The sequence below is a fragment of the Hyla sarda genome, chromosome 2, assembly GCF_029499605.1.
Source record: "Hyla sarda isolate aHylSar1 chromosome 2, aHylSar1.hap1, whole genome shotgun sequence".
Lineage (NCBI taxonomy): Eukaryota > Metazoa > Chordata > Amphibia > Anura > Hylidae > Hyla > Hyla sarda.
Genome location: NC_079190.1, coordinates 275,926,183 through 275,941,535, shown reverse-complemented (window position 1 = coordinate 275,941,535; position 15,353 = coordinate 275,926,183).

Below are 15,353 nucleotides of genomic sequence, written 5' to 3'. Positions count from 1 at the left end.
GACCTGGCGTTCTGAATATGCTCTGACTCAGTCATCTAGCCATCACAATTTGACCATCCTCAAAGTTGCCCAGATACTTACACTTGCCTGTTTTCATGCTTCCAGCACATTAAAGGGGTACTCCGACGCTAAGACATCTTATCCCCTATCCAAAGGAAAGGGGTACTGCGTGCAAGATCACGGGGGTCCCCAGCGGGGGGACCCCCGCGATCAGGCATCTTATCCCCTATCCTTTGGATAGGGGATAAGATATCTTAGCGCCGGAGTACCCCTTTAACTTCAAGAGCTGACTGTTCCCTTGCTATCCCAACAATTGAACAAACAAAGAAACATAGAATGTGTCGGCAGATAAGAACCATTTGGCCCATCTAGTCTGCCCAATAATCTGAATCCTATGAATAGTCCCTGGCCCTATCTTATATGCTTATCCCATGCATGCTTAAACTCCTTCACTGTATTTATAGCGACTACTTCTGCAGGAAGGCTATTCCATGCATCCACTACTCTCTCAGTAAAGTAATACTTCCTGATATTACTGCATAAAGCTTTCCCACTCTAATTTAAAACTATGTCCTCTTGTGGCAGTTTTTCTTCTTTTAACCCCTTAAAGACCCGGGGTTTTTCCGTTTTTGCACTTTCATTTTTCCTCCTTACCTTTAAAAAATCATAACTCTTTCAATTTTGCACCTAACAATCCATATGATGGCTTATATTTTGCGCCACCAATTCTTCTTTGTAATGACATCAGTAATTTTACCCAAAAATCTACAGCGAAACGGAAAAAAAAATCATTGTGTGACAAAATTGAAGAAAAAACACCTTTTTGAAAATTTTGGGGCTTACGTTTCTACACAGTATATTTTTCGGTAAAAATTACACCTTATCTTTATTCTGTAGGTCCTTAAGAATAAAATGATCCCCTACTTATTTAGGTTTGATTTTGTCGGACTTCTGAAAAAAATCATAACTACATGCAGTAAAATGTATACATTTAAAATTGTCATCTTCTGACCCCTATAACTTTTTCCGAGTATGGGGCGGTATGAGGGCTCATTTTTTGCGCCTTGATCTGAAGTTTTTAACGGTACCATTTATGTATTGATCTGACTTATTTTATTCATTTTTTTTATTATATAAAAAGTGACCAAAAATACGCAATTTAGGACTTTGGAATTTTTTGGCGCATACGCCATTGACCGTGCGGTTAAATTAATGATATATTTTTAGTATTCAGACATTTCCGCACACGGCGATACCACATATGTTTAATTTTATTTTTATTTACACAGTTTTTTTTTTTTATGGGAAAAGGGGGGTGATTCAAACTTTTATTAGGGAAGGGGTTGAATGATCTATATTAACTTTTTTGGTGCAATGTTATAGCTCCCATAGGGGGCTATAACACTGCACACAATGGTCTTTTACGTTGATCAATGGTTTCTCATACGAAACCATTGATCAATGATTCTGCTGCTTGACTGCTCATGCCTGGATCTCAGGCACTGAGCAGTCATTTGGCGATCGGACACCAGGAGGCAAGTAAGGGGACCCTCCTCGTGTCCTACAGGACATTCGGGATCCCGAACAGCCCCCTGAGCTAACCGGCATTAGTTTGGTTTCACTTTAGACGCGGCGATCAAATTTGAACGCCGTGTCTAAAGGGTTAATAGCGTGCGGCAGTGTCGCACGCTATTAGCCATGGGTCCCGGCCGTTGTTCACGCCGTGGCCCCGCGTTATAGAACGGGAGTGGACTCATGACGTACCGGTATGTCATGGGTCCTTAAGAGGTTAAATATGCTCTTCTCCTTTACCGTGTTGATGCTCTTTATGTATTTAAGTCTCTATCATATCCCCTCTGTCTCTTCTTTCTTCCAAGCTATACATGTATACATGATAAGTTTTACCCTGCAATCCATGTACTAGTTTAGTAGCTCTTCTTTGAACTCTCTCTAGAGTATCTATATCCTTTTGGAGATGCAGCCTCCAGTACTATGCACAAAACTCCAAGTGAGGCCTCACCAGTGTTCTGTACAGCGGCATGTCTCTCTTTCTACTGCTTATACCTCTCCCTATACATTTAAGCATTCTGCTAGCGATTCCCGCTGCTCTATGACATTGTTTGCCTATCTTTAAGTCTTCTGAAATAATTACTCCTAAATCCCTTTCCTCAGATACTGAGGTCAAGACTGTGTCAAATATTCTTTATTCTGCCCGAGGGTTTTTACGCCCCAGGTGCATTATCTTGCACTTATCCACATGAAATTTCAGTTACCAGAGTTCTGAACATTCTTCTAGTTTTCCTAAATTCTTTTCCATTTGGCGTATCCCTCCAGGAATATCAACACTGTTACCTATCTTTGTGTAATCAGCAAAAAGACATACCTTACCATCGAGACCTTTTGCGATATAACTAATGAAGATATTAAACAAAATTGATCCCAGTACAGATCCCTGGTTCCCTACTGGTAACAAGACCTTGCTCTGAATATACTCCATTTACTACAACCCTCTGTTGTCTGTCACTCAGCTACTGCCTAATCCACTCAACAATATGGGAGTCCAAGCTCAATGACTGTAGTTTATTGATAAGTCTTCTATGTGGGACAGTGTCATGTCATGCCATACTAAAATCTAGATATGCGATGTCTACTGCCCCTCCGCCATCTATTATTTTAGTCACCCAGTCAAAAAAAAAAATCAATAAGATTTGTTTGACATGATCTTCCTGAAGTAAACCCATGTTGTTTTTGATCTTGCAATCCATGAGATCTTAGATTGTCCACAATCCTATCCTTTAGTAGGGTTTCCATTGATTTCCCCACTATTTATGTCAGACTTACTGGCCTATAGTTGCTTTATTGCTCCCTACTACCTTTCTTGTGAATGGGCACGACATTTGCTAATTTCCATTCTTCCGGGACAACTCCTGTTATCAGTGGTTGGTTAAATAAATCTGTTAATGGTTTTGCTAGCTCACCACTAAGCTCTTTTAATAATTTTTGGTGTATCCCATCAGGCCCCTGTGACTTATTTGTCTTCACTTTAGACAGCAAATGTAGAACCTCCTCCTCTGTAAAGACACATGCATCAAACAATTCATTAGTAATGGAGGTCCTTTTCCTTCTTTTTATTCTGTAAAAACTGAACAGAAGTATTCAATAAGGCAGTCGGCTAGTCCTTTATCCTCTTCTACATACCTTCCTTCCTTTGTTTTTAATTTAGTTATACCTTGTTTTAATTTCCTTTTTATATATCTGAAGAATGTCTTATCCCCTTTTTTCACAGACTGAGCAAGTTTTTCTTCTGCCTGCGCTTTAAAAGTTCTTATAACTTGCTTGGCCTCTTTCTGCCTAGTCTTGTAGATTTCCCTATCTGGCTTTGTGGTGAAGCACTATGTGGAAAGCCTTGTGGGGGTGTAGGGTAGTAGGAGTGTTGCTGTTCAATATAATAAAGGGCGCTGTTAACCCTTGTCACTCGTGACGCCAGGGTGAGGGTTAAACTCTGTAGTGATGCTGGGCCTATCGCCACCCTTCCCAAGAGCGATAGGTGAGTGTAGAATAAATAGGTAGTCCACAGCAGTGCTGAACTTAAAACTTGAAGGAATCTTTACTGAAGATTTTCTGTATATGCAGTAACGATAACAGTCCAGATAACAGAGTCTTTACAAACAGCACAGCAGTGATTGACAGATGCTTAGGACCGGAAAGTTCCCTTTAGATTTTGAGGATTGTATTTGCATAGATCTGCTGGATTTAGAGGTTAGGTTAGGTCCAGAGGTCTTGCTGAGAAAGCGGGGAATTGTAAGAACTATCCGTCTCTAGGGCAAGCCTAAGCCGCAAGGCTTTGGGCCTAGTAATTTGTCTTGTAAGCTGCAGAGGTCCTACCTCGTCCAAAGTCAGCAACCCAAGAGAGCAACAATATGGCACAGCTCCCTTAAATGGGCAGGGGCTGGCCGTTTTGGATTGGTCCAATCAGCTGTCACTCACCGTTACAATAGATTGTGGGTGATCACATGTCCGAAACCACCAAAGGTCCTTTAGCAAAAACCATAGAGTTCTGCAACCCGGTCACATGACCCGCAGGTCCTGCGTCGCTAAAACAGTGAGTAATACCATATACATTTATTTAGATAGATAATATTTATCAATATTAAATGACTAAGGGGTGACTAGGGGTAAAATGAGGAAAGCAAACCCCGACAGTCCTAGGGACTCTAACTTTGGGGACTAATTACCAAGGCACAGTATGAAATACGGTGTCGGGACACCACACATTGCTCTGGGTTGTTTTATAATTACTAAATGTTAGCTTTTTGTTTTTTATGATTCTGGCCACTTCTGCTGAGTACCACAGTGGTCTCTTCCTTTTTCTGCTTTTACTGACAAGTCTAATGCAATTTTCTGTTGCCTTCAATAATGCGTCTTTTTACTACTTAACGACCATGGATGTGTATACTCATCCAATGGCCGTTAATGGGGTATGACGTGGGCTCGAGTCGGGAGCCCAGCTGATTCCTGTAGCTGGGGGCCAGCGTTAATAGCTAACATGCGCTGATCGCCGCGGCCGGCTATTAATCCTTTAGATCGCCGCTGTCAAAGCTGACAGTGACGTCTAAAGGTGCCTGTATCCCATCCCTGGTGGCCCAGTGGGGTGGATGGCCCCCCCCATGATCTCAGGGGGGGGGGGGATCCACTGTGGAGGCAGCCTGAGGGCTTACCTCTCCTTCCACGGCGTCTCCTGCACTCTGAATGATACAGCCTGGAAGGACCAGGCTTCATCAATCAAGCGCACAGCACACAGATGAATGTGGTTTAATGAAGCCATATTGATCTGTATGAGGAATCAAATGATTCCTCCTAAAAGTCCCCTAAGGGGACTAAAAGTGTAAAAAAAAAGTTTAAAAAAAGTTTAAATACACATTAACCCCTTTTCCGAAATTCCATATAAAAAATATATAAACATAATAAAAATAAACATATGTGGTATCGCTGCATGCGTAAATTTCCGAACTACAAAAATATATCGTTTATTAAACCGCTTGGTCAATGGCGTACGTGCAAAAAAAAAAAACAAAGACCAAAATAGCGTATTTTTGGTCACTTTTTAGACCTTATAAAAAGGAATAAAAAGCTATCAAAAAGTCTGATTAAAACAAAAATGGTAATGATTAAAACTTCAGATCATGGCGCAAAAAATGAGCCCTCATACCACCCTGTATGCGGAAAAATAAAAAAGTTATAGGGGTCAGAAGAGGACAATTTTAAATGTATTAATTTTCCTGCATGTAGTTATGATTTTTTTCCAGAAGTACAATAAAATCAAACCTATATAAGTAGGGTATTATTTTAATTGTATGGACCTACCGAAAAAAGAGAAGGTGTCATTTTCATGGAAAAATGTACTGCGTAGAAACGGAAGCCCCCAAAATTTACAAAATGGTGTTTTTTCTTAAATTTTGTCGCACAATGATTTTTTCCCGTTTTGCCGTAGATTTTTGGGTAAAATGACTGATGTCATTACAAAGTAGAATTGGTGGCGCAAAAAAATAAGCCCTCATATGGATTTTTAGGTACAAAATTGAAAGGGTAATGATTTTTAAAAGATAAAGAGGAAAAAACAAAAGTGCAAAAAACTGAAAAACGCTTGGTCCTTAACCTCTTCAGGACACAGGGCGTATGCATACGCCCCCTGCATCCTGAGTCCTTAAGGAGGTAGGGCGTATGGGTACGCTCATGGGAATTCCGGTCACCGGTCGGGGACCGGACCGGGATGACTGCTGATATCTATCAGCAGGCATCCCGTGCATATGCCAAGGGGGGTCCTGAGACCCCCCCCCATGTCTGCGATTCTGGGTCATACGGGTGTCCGGTGACTCGATGACCCGGAAAATCAGGGGGATCGGGGGTGTCCAAGACTGACCAATAGCAGATCAGGGGCAGGGGGGTTAAAGTTCGGTTCCCCCGTTCTGCCCACCGACGCTAATCCGGGCAGAACAGGGGGACTATAGCGTGACCGGCAGAGGTGGAGGACCCTTACCTGATCGGCGGCGGACGGTGATGACCTGCAGCTCCCTCGTGTGGCTCCCTGGTGAAGACTACGGAAGCCGGTGAGTAGTTGCCTACCAACATCTGGGGGGCTAAAGTTTGGACACCACTATACAGTGGTTTCTAAACTGTAGCACTCCAAATGTTGCAAAACTACAACTCCCAGCATGCCCAGACAGCTGTTTGGGCATGTTGGGATTTGTAGTTTTGCAAGATTTAGAGGGCTACACTTTGGAGATCACTGTGCAGTGGTCTCTAAATTGTGGCCCTCCAGATCTTGCAAAACTACAACTCCCAGCATGCCCACACAGCAGTTTGCTATCTGGGCATGCTGGGATTTGTAGTTTTGCAACATTTGGAGGGCCACAGTTTGGAGATCACTGTGCAGTGGTCTCTAAACTGTAGCCCTCCAGATGTTGCAAAACTGCAAATCTCAGCATGCCCAAACAGCTGTCTCAGCATGCTGGGAGTTGTAGTTGCGTACCTCCAGCTGTTGCATAACTACATTTCCCAGCATGCCCTTCGGCGATCAGTACATGCTGGGAGTTGTAGTTTTGCAACAGCTGGAGACACACTGGTTGGAACATATGGAGTCATGTAAAAGAACCTAACTGAAGGTTTTCCAACCAGTGTGCCTCCTGCTGTTGCAAAAGTACAACTCCCAGCATGCACAGTCTGTAAGTACATGCTGGGAGTTGTAGTTTTGCAACAGTTGGAGGTTTGCCCCCCCCCCCCCCATGTGCGCAGGCAGGTTTACAGTAAGTTTCCTGCTTCAAGTTTGAGCTGCGATAAATTTTCTGCCGCGGCGCAAACTCCTAACGGGAAACTCACCGTAAACCTCCGCCTGTGTGAATGTACCCAAACAACACCACACTAACACATAATAAAGGGTAAAACACTACATATACACCCCTTACATTGCCCCCCCCCCCCAATAAAAATAAAAAACATATTGTACGGCAGTGTTTCCAAAACAGAACCTCCAGCTGTTGCAAAACAACAACTCCCAACATTTCTGGACAGTCACTGACTGTCCAGGCATGCTGGGAGTTTAGCAACAGCTGTAGGCACCCTGTTTGGGAATCATTGGCGTAGATACCCCTACGTCCACCCCTATGCAATCCCTATTTTAGCCCTCTCACTTCGGAGTCCTGTCGTATTTCAAGGAAACAGTTTAGGGCCACATATGGGGTATTTCCGTACTCGGGAGAAATTGAGTTACAAATTTTGGGGGTCTTTTTCTCCTTTTACCCCTTATGAAAAGGAAAAGTTGGGGTCTACATCAGCCGGTTAGTGTAAAAAAAAAAAAAAAATGTTTACACTAACATGCTGGTGTTGCCCCATACCTTTTATTTTCACAAGAGGTAAAAGGAAAAAAAGACCCCCAAAATTTGCAACGCGATTTCTACTGAGTACGGAAATACCCCATATGTGGATGTAAAATGCTCTGCGGGTGCACAACAAGGCTCAGGAGTGAGAGCGCACTATGTACATTTGAGGCCTAAATTGGTGATTTGCACAGGGGTGGCTGATTTTACAGCGGTTCTGACATAAACGCAAAAAATATATTTACCCACATGTGACCCCATTTTGGAAACTACAACCCTCACAGAACGTAACAAGGTGTATAGTGAGCCTTAACACCCCACGGGTGTTTGACAAATTTTCGTTTAAGTTGGATGGGGAAATGAAACTAATTTTTTTTTTACTAAAATGCTGGTGTTACCCAAAATTTTTCATTTTCACAAGGGAAAATAGGAAAAAAGCCCCCCCCCCCAAATCTGTAACCCCATTTCTTCTGAGTAAGAACATACCCCATATGTGGATGTAACACACCCCATATGTGGATGTAAAGTTCTCTGCGGGCGAACTACAATGCTCAGAAGAGAAGGAGCGCCATTGGGCTTTTGAAGAGAAAATGTGTCCAAAATTGAAGGCCACATGTGTTTACAAAGCCCCCATAGTGCCAGAACATTGGACCCCCCCCACATGTGACCCCATTTTGGAAACTACACCCCTCATGTAATGTAATAAGGGGTACAGTGAGCATACCCCACAGGTATCTGACAGATATTTGGAACAGTGGTCCGTGAAAATGAAAAATTAAATTTTTCATTTGCACAGCCCACTGTTCCAAAGATCTGTCAAACGCCAATGGGGTGTAAATGCTCACTGCACCCCTTATTAAATTTGGTGAGGGGTGTAGTTTCCAAAATAGGGTCACGTGTGGGTTGGGTCAAACTGTTCTGGCACCACGGTGGACTTTGTAAATGCACAAGGCCCCCGACTTCTATTCCAACCAAATTCTCTCTCCAAAAGCTCAATGGCGCTCCTTCTGTTCTGAGCATTGTAGTTCGCCCGCTGAGTACTTGACGTACACACATGCGGCATTTCCATACTCAGAAGAAATTGGGTTACAAATTTTGGGGGGCATTTTCTTCTGTTACCCATTGTAAAAATGTTAAATTTGGGGAAAAACCAGCATTTTAGGGGAAAAAAAAATTATTTACACATCCAACTTTAACTAAAAGTCGTCAAACACCTGTGGGGTGTTAAGGCTCACTGTACCCCTTGTTACGTTAATTGAGGGGTGTAGTTTCAGAAATAGTATGCCATGTGGGGCTTTTTCTGCTGTTCTGTCACCATTGTGGCTTCCTAAATGTGACATGCCTCCAAAAACCGTTTCAACAAAATTTGCTTTCCAAAAGCCAAATGTGACTCCTTCTCTTCTGAGCATTGTAGTACGCCCGCAGTTCACTTGACATCCACACATGGGGTATTTCCATACTCAGAAGAGATGGGGTTACACATTTTGGGGGACATTTTCTCCTATTACTCATTGTAAAATGTAAAATTTTGGGGGGAAAAATGCATTTTAGTGAAAAAAAAATTAATTTACACATCCAACTTTAACGAAAAGTCGTCAAACACCTGCTGGGTGTTAAGGCTCACTGGACCCCTTGTTACGTTCCCTGAGGGGTGTAGTTTCCAAAATAGCATGCCATGTGGGGGTTTTCCTGCTGTTCTGGCACCATAGGGGCTTCCTAAATGTGACATGCCCCCCAAAAACCATTTAAGAAAAACTCACTCTGCAAAATCCCATTGCCGCTCCTTCCCTTCTGAGCCCTCTAGTGCACCCCCAGAGCACTTCATATACACATTTGAGATACTTCCTTACTCGAGAGAAATTGGGTTACACATTTTAGGGTGATTTCTCTCCTTTTACCCCTTGTAAAAATTCAAAAACTGGGTCTACAAGAACATGCGAAAAAATTAAGATTTTGAATTTTCTCCTTCACTTTGCAGCTATTCCTGTGAAACATCTAAAGGGTTAACTCACTTACTGAATGTCATTTTGAATACTTTGAGGGGTGCAGTTTTTATAATGGGGTCATTTGTGGGGAATTTATAATATGAAGGCCCCTCAAATCCACTTCAAAACTGAACTGGTCCCTGAAAAATTCTGATTTTTAAAATGTTGTGAAAAATTGGAAAATTGCTGCTGAATTTTGAAGCCCTCTGATGTCTTCCAAAAGTAAAAACATGTCAACTTTATGATGCAATCATAAAGTAGACATATTGTTTATATGAATCAATATATAATTTATTTGGGATGTGCATTTTCCTTATAAGCAAAGAGTTTCAAAGTTTAAAAAATTCAAAATTTTCTAATTTTTCATAAAATGTTTGCATTTTTCACCAAGAAATGATGCAAGTATCGACAAAATCATTTATGACTAATTTCCTTTTTGAAAAGTCTGTTTTTCTAAAATCTAAAACTTTTGTTTTTGTGTGGTGTGACTCTGTGGTGTGACTGTTCTTATATTGAACCACACTGACTGATGATCACTTGATCCTAAGCTTTCGCCTACAACAACATAATTTTAATGAGATTTTTGATGTTATTGCAGTGGCCCTTCACAGCTGTACAAGCTGCTATGCAAAACTTAAAAAGTACCTCTCACCAAATAAACCTTTCTAAACTAACTTACCCCTAACTACTCCTAACACTCCTCCCACCCTTAAAAAAATGTCAGAGCTTTAAAAATCTGTGTATCATACCTTTCTTCTTGCTCACATGTGCAGCTTTCAGTGAGGCTCTGTGCAGCAGTCAATCCCGCTCAGTGCAGCAAGAAGCACTTCCTGAGTTTGGTCTCCTGCCAGGCCAGGGAACGGGGCAGGGAACAGAACAGAGCCACCTAGTGTCCGTTTTTTCTATTGCATTTTAAACATATTTATGTAGATAATTTTGGTAGTCTGCCTATTACACAAGGAACACTATATTAAAAGTTTTATTAGGTGACAGGTATTCTTCAAACTACACGAAGCTGTGGTTTGAGAAGTGATGAAGGCCTATATAACTGTGCTTCTACATTGCATATGCATAATCTTGTATTTCTCCGGTAAAACATGTAACATGTATACACTGAGTTTTTTACAGCATGCTGAGGGTTAAAGTTTTGCAAAAACTGTCTTGTATTGCATTTGAAGAATAAGTTAAGAGAGCAGAATGTAGTCACATGTCCAGGCTCCTGATCAATAAATATAGGGGTTGCCCCTACGACCATTGTATGTTGAGACCAGAACTCTATGGAAACCTGGTAATTGGTTCTGAAGCCACAAAAATCTCATCTAAAAATAGGAAAAAGTGAGGATTAAAAATAAGTAGATAACTTATACAGATAAAGCAAGTCCTTACCTATAAAAGTAAGAAATTGTCACGATGCCGGCTGGCAGGAGGTGGATCCTCTGTGCCAGAGAGGGATTGGCGTGGACCGTGCTAGTGGACCGGTTCTAAGTTACTACTGGTATTCACCAGAGCCCGCCGCAAAGCGGGATGGTCTTGCTGCGGCGGTAGTAACCAGGTCGTATCCACTAGCAACGGCTCAACCTCTCTGACTGCTGAAGATAGGCGCGGTACAAGGGAGTAGACAAAAGCAAGGTCGGACGTAGCAGAAGGTCGGGGCAGGCAGCAAGGATCGTAGTCAGGGGCAACGGCAGGAGGTCTGGAACACAGGCTAGGAACACACAAGGAAACGCTTTCACTGGCACGATGGCAACAAGATCCGGCGAGGGAGTGCAGGGGAAGTGAGGTATACATAGGGAGTGCACAGGTGAACACACTAATTAGAACCACTGCGCCAATCAGTGGCGCAGTGGCCCTTTAAATCGCAGAGACCCGGCGCGCGCGCGCCCTAGGGAGCGGGGCCGCGCGCGCCGGGACAGGACCGACGGAGAGCGAGTCAGGTACGGGAGCCGGGGTGCGCATCGCGAGCGGGCGCCACCCGCATCGCGAATCGCATCCCGGCTGGAGGCGGTATCGCAGCGCACCCGGTCAGTGGATCTGACCGGGGCGCTGCAGTAGCGAGGATGTAGCGAGCGCTCCGGGGAGGAGCGGGGACCCGGAGCGCTCGGCGTAACAGTACCCCCCCCTTGGGTCTCCCCCTCTTCTTGGAGCCTGAGAACCTGAGGACCAGACTTTTGTCTAGGATATTGTCCTCAGGTTCCCAGGATCTCTCTTCAGGACCACAGCCCTCCCAATCGACCAAAAAAAAGGTTTTCCCTCTGACCTTCTTGGAGGCCAGTATCTCCTTTACGGAGAAGATGTCCGAAGAGCCGGAAACAGGAGTGGGAGAAACAAGTTTGGGAGAGAAACGGTTGATGATGAGTGGTTTAAGAAGAGAGACATGAAAGGCATTAGGAATATGAAGAGAAGGAGGAAGAAGAAGTTTGTAAGAGACAGGATTAATCTGGCACAAAATTTTGAAAGGACCAAGATAGCGTGGTCCCAATTTGTAGCTGGGGACACGGAAGCGGACATATTTAGCGGAGAGCCATACCTTGTCTCCGGGAGAAAAAATGGGGGGAGCTCTTCTTTTCTTATCGGCAAACTTTTTCATGCGAGATGAAGCCTGTAAGAGAGAATTTTGGGTCTCTTTCCATATGGTGGAAAGATCACGAGTTATTTCATCCACAGCGGGCAAACCAGAGGGCAAGGGAGTAGGGAGGGGGGGAAGAGGGTGACGGCCGTACACCACGAAAAATGGGGATTTGGAAGAGGATTCAGAGACTCTGAAGTTGTACGAGAATTCGGCCCATGGTAGAAGATCTGCCCAGTCATCCTGGCGGGAGGAAACAAAATGCCGTAAATAGTCACCCAGGACCTGGTTAATTCTTTCTACTTGCCCATTGGATTGAGGATGATAAGCAGAAGAGAAGTTTAATTTAATCTTGAGTTGTTTACAGAGAGATCAGGCAGTCAGGAGGAATGATGTGTTGCGGAGAGAGCTCTACTTCCGAGGCATCCGAGGAACGAGAGAGAGCATCGGCCCTAATGTTCTTGTCGGCAGGGCGAAAGTGAATTTCAAAATTAAAACGGGCAAAGAACAGAGACCATCTGGCCTGGCGAGGATTCAGCCGTTGGGCAGACTGGAGATAGGAGAGATTCTTGTGATCGGTGTAAATGATAACTGGAAATTTTGATCCCTCCAGCAGATGCCTCCATTCCTCAAGTGCTAATTTAATGGCCAGTAGCTCTCGATCCCCGATGGAGTAGTTCCTCTCCGCCGGAGAGAAGGTCCTAGAAAAAAAACCACAAGTAACAGCATGCCCGGAAGAGTTTTTTTGTAGAAGGACCGCTCCAGCTCCCACTGAGGAGGCATCAACCTCCAATAGGAAGGGTTTAGATGGGTCAGGTCTGGAGAGCACAGGAGCAGAAGAAAAGGCAGACTTGAGCCGTTTAAAAGCGTCTTCCGCTTGAGGAGGCCAGGACTTAGGATTGGCATTCTTCTTGGTTAAAGCCACGATAGGAGCCACAATGGTGGAAAAATGTGGAATAAATTGTCTGTAATAATTGGCGAACCCCAAAAAACGTTGGATAGCACGGAGTCCGGAGGGGCGTGGCCAATCTAAGACGGCAGAGAGTTTATCTGGATCCATTTGTAGTCCCTGGCCAGAGACCAAGTATCCTAGGAAAGGAAGAGATTGACATTCAAACAGACATTTCTCCATTTTGGCATAAAGTTGATTGTCTCGAAGTCTCTGAAGAACCATGCGGACATGCTGGCGGTGTTCTTCTAAGTTGGCAGAAAAAATCAGAATATCGTCCAGATACACAACAACACAGGAATATAAGAGATCACGAAAAATTTCATTAACAAAGTCTTGGAAGACGGCAGGGGCGTTGCACAGGCCAAAGGGCATGACCAGATACTCAAAGTGTCCATCTCTAGTGTTAAATGCAGTTTTCCATTCGTCCCCCTCCCTGATGCGGATGAGATTATAAGCACCTCTTAAGTCCAGTTTGGTAAAAATGTGGGCACCTTGGAGGCGATCAAAGAGTTCAGAGATAAGAGGTAGGGGGTAGCGGTTCTTTACCGTGATTTTATTAAGTCCGCGGTAGTCAATGCAAGGACGTAGGGAGCCATCTTTCTTGGACACAAAGAAAAATCCAGCTCCGGCAGGAGAGTAGGATTTGCGGATAAACCCCTTTTTTAAATTTTCCTGGATGTATTCGGACATAGCAAGAGTCTCTGGGGCGGACAGGGGATAAATTCTGCCCCGGGGTGGAGTAGTGCCCGGGAGGAGGTCAATAGGACAGTCATAAGGCCTGTGAGGAGGTAAAGTCTCAGCTTGTTTTTTGCAAAATACGTCAGCATAGTCCATATAGACCTTAGGGAGACCGGTTACAGGGGGAACCACAGGGTCACGGCAGGGAGTACTGGGGACCGGTTTAAGGCAGTCTTTGAAACAAGAGGTACCCCAGCTCTTAATCTCCACTGTGGACCAATCAAGGGTTGGGGAATGGCGTTGAAGCCATGGTAGTCCAAGGAGAATTTCGGAAGTGCAATTGGGGAGGACCAAAAACTCAATTTTTTCGTGATGAGGTCCGATGCACATTAGAAGGGGCTCCGTGCGGTAACGTATGGTACAGTCCAATCTTTCATTGTTAACACAATTGATGTAGAGGGGTCTGGCGAGACTGGTCACCGGGATGTTGAACCTGTTGATGAGAGAGGCCAAAATAAAATTTCCTGCAGATCCGGAATCCAAGAAGGCCATAGAAGAGAAGGAGAAGGTAGAGGCAGATATCCGCACAGGCACAGTAAGACGTGGAGAAGCAGAGTTGACATCAAGGACTGTCTCACCTTTGTGCGGAGTCTGCGTACGTCTTTCCAGGCGGGGAGGACGGATAGGACAATCCTTCAGGAAGTGTTCGGTACCGGCACAGTACAGGCAAAGATTCTCCATGCGGCGTCGTGTCCTCTCTTGAGGTGTCAAGCGAGACCGGTCAACTTGCATAGCCTCCACGGCGGGAGGCACAGGAACGGATTGCAGAGGACCAGAGGAGAGAGGAGCCGGGGAGAAAAAACGCCTAGTGCGAACAAAGTCCATATCCTGGCGGAGCTCCTGACGCCTTTCGGAAAAACGCATGTCAATGCGAGTGGCTAGATGAATGAGATCATGCAGGTTAGCAGGAATTTCTCGTGCGGCCAGAACATCTTTAATGTTGCTGGATAGGCCTTTTTTAAAGGTCGCGCAGAGGGCCTCATTATTCCAGGATAGTTCGGAAGCAAGAGTACGGAATTGTATGGCGTACTCGCCAACGGAAGAATTACCCTGGACCAGGTTCAGCAGGGCAGTCTCAGCAGAAGAGGCTCGGGCAGGTTCCTCAAAGACACTTCGAATTTCCGAGAAGAAGGAGTGTACAGAGGCAGTGACGGGGTCATTGCGGTCCCAGAGCGGTGTGGCCCATGACAGAGCTTTCCCAGACAGAAGGCTGACTACGAAAGCCACCTTAGACCTTTCAGTAGGAAACTGGTCCGACATCATCTCCAAGTGCAGGGAACATTGTGAAAGAAAGCCACGGCAAAACTGTGGGAGTCCCCATCAAATTTATCCGGCAAGGATAGTCGTAGGCTGGAAGCGGCCACTCGCTGCGGAGGAGGTGCAGGAGCTGGCGGAGGAGATGATTGCTGAAGCTGTGGTAGTAGCTGCTGTAGCATCACGGTCAGTTGAGACAGCTGGTGGCCTTGTTGCGCTATCTGTTGCGACTGCTGGGCGACCACCGTGGTGAGGTCGGCGACAACTGGCAGAGGAACTTCAGCGGGATCCATGTCCGGATCTACTGTCACGATGCCGGCTGGCAGGAGGTGGATCCTCTGTGCCAGAGAGGGATTGGCGTGGACCGTGCTAGTGGACCGGTTCTAAGTTACTACTGGTATTCACCAGAGCCCGCCGCAAAGCGGGATGGTCTTGCTGCGGCGGTAGTAACCAGGTCGTATCCACTAGCAACGGCTCAACCTCTC